This window comes from Amphibalanus amphitrite, unplaced genomic scaffold (genome assembly GCF_019059575.1).
Source record: "Amphibalanus amphitrite isolate SeventyFive unplaced genomic scaffold, NRLGWU_Aamphi_draft 000383F_arrow, whole genome shotgun sequence".
Classification (NCBI taxonomy): domain Eukaryota; kingdom Metazoa; phylum Arthropoda; class Thecostraca; order Balanomorpha; family Balanidae; genus Amphibalanus; species Amphibalanus amphitrite.
In genome coordinates, this window is record NW_024881877.1 from 397976 (window position 1) to 404799 (window position 6824).

The following is a 6824-nucleotide window of genomic DNA, read 5'->3' on the forward strand; positions in this document are numbered from 1 at the left end:
CCATGGGGTAAGACGGTCACATGGGTAGGGCAAGACGGCCAGCTTCTTTCACCGACCAGCACAGCTCGCAGCAAATGCCCGAGATTAGCCGCATTGATACAGTCGCTCGTTGGTCTCAAGTGCTTCGGAAATGGCAGTATACGAGATTCGTGCAGAAGGCGTATACTCGTATATAGGCCCTAGTTCAGAAGCCATGTAGAGCCGTTTTTCACATTCATTATTCGAGAATAAACTGTGCCGAAGGAATATTGCTAACATGTCTGTGAGTATCGGAATCGAACATATTCTTATCAGAAATGCTTCTTTTTTCCTACAGCAACAAAAATATTTTTACCATTACAGACCCATCGGATTCATAGTTGCCCGTCTTACCCCAAACTCAATGTCAGAAGTTCAGCACGATTTTTCTCTGTGGACAATTTGATGCAGACAAAGCAAATCCGCGGTGAATGAACACTGGAGGCATATGAGTGTGCCACAAGTGATTGCCAGTTTTTAACTCTATAGTGCTGCACACAAAAGCTTGCACAATACATTATGAATGTTTTCAATGAAATGAGTGTTTTAAAGAAATCAAAATAAAAGATTATTGACCGAACACAAATTCACCAGACTTCAATGGCGGTGTGTAGTGGGAAAGGCTATTCTGGTCCTAATTTTTCTCGCTCGTAGCGCTATTGGTTTGGTCTGCAGAGGGGGTGCCCGTCTTACCTACCTTGACCGTCTTACCCCACTTTCCCCTAATGTGCAAACTTTCGTGTGCAGCACAATACAGTTAAAAACTTTAAATCACTCGTGGTACACTCATATACCACCAGTGCTCATCAGGGCCTCCTCTAAGGAATTTTCACTGGGGGGGGGGGGGGGGGGGCCAGAGGCTCAGAAGTCAAACCTAGGGTACCCCCAAATCCAGTTTTCTCATCGGATTTAGGCCACTTATTTTTCGTCACAGCCCTGATACCATGATTTTCATTTTTAATTTGAAAAAAAAAATCAAGAAATGGTAGGCTACGTCACCCTACTGGTGGATCCAGGCGGCAGGGTCACATTTTAGGTACCTAACGATCCCGGCAACGTCCGAAATCGACGAAAATTTCTGGCTTTTCGACTTTCGAGGATAAAACAAAATCCCTATATTATAGAAAAATTGTATTAAACGGCACGCAGTGCGTCAGAAATCTAACCAACCGCTAAAAGTGTGAGGGTCAATCTTTCCCACTAACACTGGAATCCATTAACCAACAGCTACCTGCCTGAAAACAGCTCACTATCCTAAAAAGCTACCTGCCTGAAAATGACTTAAGATTAGAAACAGGCCACAGGTCAATAGTAATGAAGGCTAGGGACCAGGGTCATTTCAGGAAATGTGCAGCCAATTGATAATCACAAGAATACTAAAAGTTTTGCCACGCTGGGCCACTTTTTACGTGAGTTATTTACGAAAACCCTAGGGGTGGGTCTATCTAACGGCTAACCCCTCAATAAGTGTGAGGGCTTATTGCTTCCAGTCCCAAACACCGGAAAATAAAAACTTTTCCCGTGCTCCGCCGCGTTCTCATTTGACCGTAGCAAGATTTCCTCTTCAAGAATGAACCCGTCTCCCGAATAAAATAGTCCTTCTCCGTGTAGAAGCGTGAGCGTTTGACTGATTGAGAGGGCGACCTTCCGGGACGCTTCCTTCTCAAAGGAATTCATCAATGGCCATGCCCCGTTCGGGCTTCAGTCGGTGTTCGATTATAAAAACTGCATTGTCTGACCTCATTCCGTGGCTCATCTTAGGCAACATGCGGATGTGAAATGTTCTTTGTAGATAAAAAACAACGGTAGGTATAAGAAAACTAAAATTAGTAACGTGGTGATCGTGGAGATAGTCTGGAATCTGGATTGTTTGTGTGGTACGCTTTAAGTGAAATTGCCTCATTTTTCTACATTATTGGTTTAACTGTGTGGCCCCCCCAGTGACGCGATTTCAGCTCCACTGAGGGGGCCAGCGGCATCACTGGGGGGGGGGCGCGGCCCCCCCCCCCAGTTAACATGTTAGAGGAGGCCCTGGTGCTCATTTAGGTACTGCGGATATGCTCTGCCTGCATCAAATTATCCAGTATCCACAGAAAAAAAATCGTGCTAAACTTCTGACATTGTGTTTGGGGTAAGACGGACGGGCAAGTATGGATCCAACGGGTCATGACCCGTTGGATCTATTCTTGCCCGTACTTGGATACTTGGATCCATACAGGCCGCCAGATGGTGTCCAACGGTGCCGCCATGTTGCGCAGACCAGGAAGCGGCCGCCGCCTGTGTTGGGGAATAGGGAATTCGGGACCTCGATTTACGTTTGCGGCCGCTGCATCCGTTACGTTCAAGCTATGTAGACACGGAAACCGGCATCCTACGCAGAATTGAGTGGAGAACAAGATGACATCTTTAAAAATCCTCAAATACAGGGAGCTTATACGTTTAACCCTTATAAAGTTATAAGTCAATGGGGAAATATGGAAGTTTTCCTGACCCCTGCAAAAGGCGCATTTAGGCACAGCATGCCCTAATTGCGGCACGTGAAATAATGCATTAAAGAACCATGCAAAGTTAGCCCTTTTACTGGCAAGGGCGATAATGTTCCCCTGAATGACTTAATCGGTCAGTAGGTACGACTACGGACCCCTCAGACCTTCAGGGGTCAAACTCCGGCTTCTAACACCAATTATTGAAAGACCACTTTTTATAACATTATGCGATAACATTGAAAGCCTCCATGTCTTGACATAGCCCTATAAAATATGTCCATGCCATGGCGCACCGTTGGATATCAAGTGCGCTGCTTATCATATACCGATGACGATGCCGTTTTCTGGTGCCAAGCCAGCTAGAACCTCTTTGTCACACTACCCGACCAGGTTTTTGCTGCTGAGGTCATTTCAGGTCAAGTTAGGTCAAGGTCAATTATATGTGTTTGTATGTCTGTGTGTGTCTGTGTGTATACTGATGTGTGCGCCGATTGTTTATGTGTCCATATTACATGAAATCATGATCTGAGCAGCTTTTACCAAAAATGCAGTCAAAAAACTTCACAAAAAGTAAATTCCGCTTGCCTAAAACGCAATTATCTTAGATGACCTAGGTTGACCTTGACCCTGACCTTGACATCTGTACATCGTCGAACAACATGTTCCATGATAGGTGGGAGGTAAGACTGGCAAAAAAGGCCGAAATCAAGGTGTCAAAAGCTCACAAGGCCCATAGCCAACGCAATATGTTGAAAATTGGCCATTTGGGTCATGACATGTCCTGAAAAACAAGGTCATATCTCCGAAACCAAAAATCACAGAAACTTGAAATTTTCAGTGGACATCAAGAAAGGATAGAGGAGCAGCTATACCAAAAATCAGCGTTGTAGCTCTAAAAATGTTGAGTGCAGAGCAGAAAGACTACCTGGGGGGTGGCAACCCCCCCCCCCTCCATGTACGGGCGAGGGTTAACCCTCGCCGGCACAAGGGGGGGGGGGTGATGCAATCCCCTATGGTTTTTCGCAAATGACTCGCGTAAAAAGCGGCCGATCGCGACGAAACTTTCAGTACCCTCGCATTGATCAATTTTACACCTACCCTGAAAATTTTATGACCCTGACCCCAATGACCTTTGACCTGTGACCTCTTTTCCGAGACCATGTTTGGCCGGAATCGCGATTCGGCGTATGTCGGTTCGCATTAGCCGCGCGTTTGCAAGCTTTCAGTGGTTTCAAACGTTCAAATATGTGATTTGATGTTGCTCCCATGCATTAGGGTGGGTGTCAAGGTCACCTGAAGGTCAGGTCAGGTCATTGACCTTTGGTGACCCCGGTTCTCTTTTTCGAGTTTTACATGTAGGTACCTAGGCTAGTTTTTGGAGCTGAATTCGAATATAGCACCCATTTGAACATTTACGAAGCAGTTTTGGTGCCTTCGTAACATGTTACGAAGCTGTCAGAGGCGGATGACAGGTAGGTACTACGAATACCCGTCACGACCCCTACCGGTTGACCTGACCTGACCTGACCCGACCGGGTCTAAACGCTTAACGACATCTGCCGCGCGTGGCACTGACGGTATATGCATCCGCATGTTAAAAGTATGCTTCCAAACTATTGGCGACATCATTTTACACATCATTAATGTCTCAATCACCCGTTCCGACATTCCTGACCCCTGGAAACACTCTATCGTTCAACCGATCTTCAAGTCTGGCAACCCATCTGACCCCAGCAATTTCAGACCGATCTCCCTAGTTCCCGTAATCATGAAAATCATCGAGCGTGTAATCCATCAGCAGCTCTATCACTATCTCACCCATAACCACCTTCTTTCGTCTACCCAACACGGATTCCGCCCCCGACACTCCACTGAGACTGCACTGCTGTCAGTCACAGATAGCATCCTTGCCGCCACCGATAGGGGTGAGATCTCAATGCTATGCCTCATAGACCTTAGCAAATGTTTTGACGTCATTGACCATGAACTCCTTGTCAAAAAGCTCCAAATCTACGGTATTGAGACCTCCTGGTTTTCCGCTTATCTTCAGGGACACACGCAGAGTGTATCCCTGAAAGACAAAACCGGCCGTAAGATAACCTCTCGACCGCTCCCAAACACCGTAGGAGTTTTCCAGGGTTCGGCTTTGGGTCCCCTCCTCTTCACTATATATTCTCCAACGACCTCTCACTATTTGCCGGAGACGCCACCGCTTATCAGTACGCAGACGACACCCAGATATTTGTGAGCGGCCCACGCAACGACATCAGTAGTCTCATCTCGCGCATGGAGGCATCGCTAGAGTCACTTAACGCATGGTTCTGCGCACACGCCCTGAAAGTCAACGCTTCTAAAACTCAACTGATGGTATTCGGTAGCCGACAAAACCTACGTAACCTGCCTCGCTTCAAAATCTCTTTCCGTGACGCTGAGCTCCTGCCGTGCGCGCAGGTGGGAAACCTGGGTGTTGTATTCGACGGCGCACTCACCTGGGAAGCACACGTGGCCGAGCTGAGCCGTCGCTGCATGGGCGTACTGATCGGCCTCTCCCACGCACGACACTGCCTCCCAGACGGTATCCTCAAAACGATCGTGACTGCACTCGTCATCTCGCGCGTCCAGTACTGCCTCACTGTATATGGAAATGGCTCCCAGAAAAACTTCGACCGACTCCAAAAAAATTCTAAACTTTGCAGCACGGGTCATATTCGGCCGCCGGAAATTCGATCACGTCTCCGGCCTCCGCGATTCACTCGGATGGATGCCTCCGAAAGCTATGGCCGATGTTAAAACCATGGTAACTGCGCAGAAAATAACAAGCAACGGCGAGCCCGAAGCACTAGCTGCCATCTTCACGAATAACAGTGACGCGCGAGAGAGATCCACTCGACAGGACCACCTTTTCCACCTTCCACGCTCGCGGCTCGAGACTGGCAAGCGACGATTCGGCTACCGGGCCGCGGCGCTACTCAACAGTCTGCCTCCCGGTGTCATCGAACAGCGCCCCGCCCAATTCGCCCGTGCGGCCAAGGCTGCAGCCTGTCCGTCGATGGCGACCGCCCGACGATGACCCGTGTCAGGGGAAGGAGGTGCGACATCCGTGTGCGGTGTGCTGTCTTGAATCGTCCGTTTGTATATAGAGAGAGCGAATGTCCAGCGATTGAATCTGTATGCCTGTGTTTCTTGTCCCCGCATGTTTTTGTTTGTGCCCGACTCAGACTCTGGACTGTAATCGCCACGCCCCGCGTGGATTGTCCATGAAGGTAATACAATACAATACAATACAATACAATACAATACATCTGTGATCAAAACTAATATGATATTCGTGATCAGCACCCCGAAAACCCCTAGCCACACTTTACGACGTTCTAACAGGTCCCGATTTCCCCGACTTTTGGGTCATTGACCTAACCTGGAAGGTCAACCGATGACCTAGGACCTTAAAATTGGGTATCATCGGCTTTGTCTTGTGACGGGCAATACGCTCGTTTTTTCTGCGAAGCTCTAGCTCGATCAGGGGCGAAACGCGAGGGGGGTCGTACTCGTAGGTACCAACCTACGTGCAGGGGCGCGGGAACTACTTTCCGACTGGGGGGGCACACCATAATAGAGATCAACCTAGGGTACCCCCAAATCTAGTTTTCTCACCGGTTTTAGGCCACTTGTTTTTCATCCCTCGGCTTTTTCAACAAAAAAGAAAACATTTGCAAAAAAAGTGTGGTATTCCGTCTCAAAGCTGTGGGGGCACCGCCCCCACGGCCCCAGAGTTGGGGGGCAAGCTGCCCCCACTGCCCCCCCGGCTCCCGCGCCTATGCCTACGTGCCCTTTGTGCCGTCGAAGGACGCGAAATGGCCTGTGCCAGCGAGGGTTAACGGTGCAAACTACCACCCCAAAGAGGTACATCTTCGGAATCAGCGCATTGAGGAGGCCCTATATATAGGTACCGATTTTGAGCCAAATCGAAAGACCCCGCCGTTTCCCCTTAAAATGTTAATTGGCCGTTAACTCGTTAACCCGCGCGGGGCTGGGGGGGGGGGGTAAATTTTACCCCCCCTCGCGAATTTTTGCGATATCTCAAAAACGGCGGCGCGCAGCGCCGCCAAACTTTCAGTACCTTTTCTTACATCAATTTGACACGTTCCCTGAAAATTTGAGCGAAATCCGTCGGAAATTTTTTTGAGAAATTGACGTTTTAGTGACGTCATGTTCGCCATTTTCGCCTCAAAAACGGCAAAAGTTCAAACGCCGCTAACATCTTCATTTTTAAAGGAATCAAGACGTAACAAAAAAGGTTATACGTAATTTTACTTTGTCTAT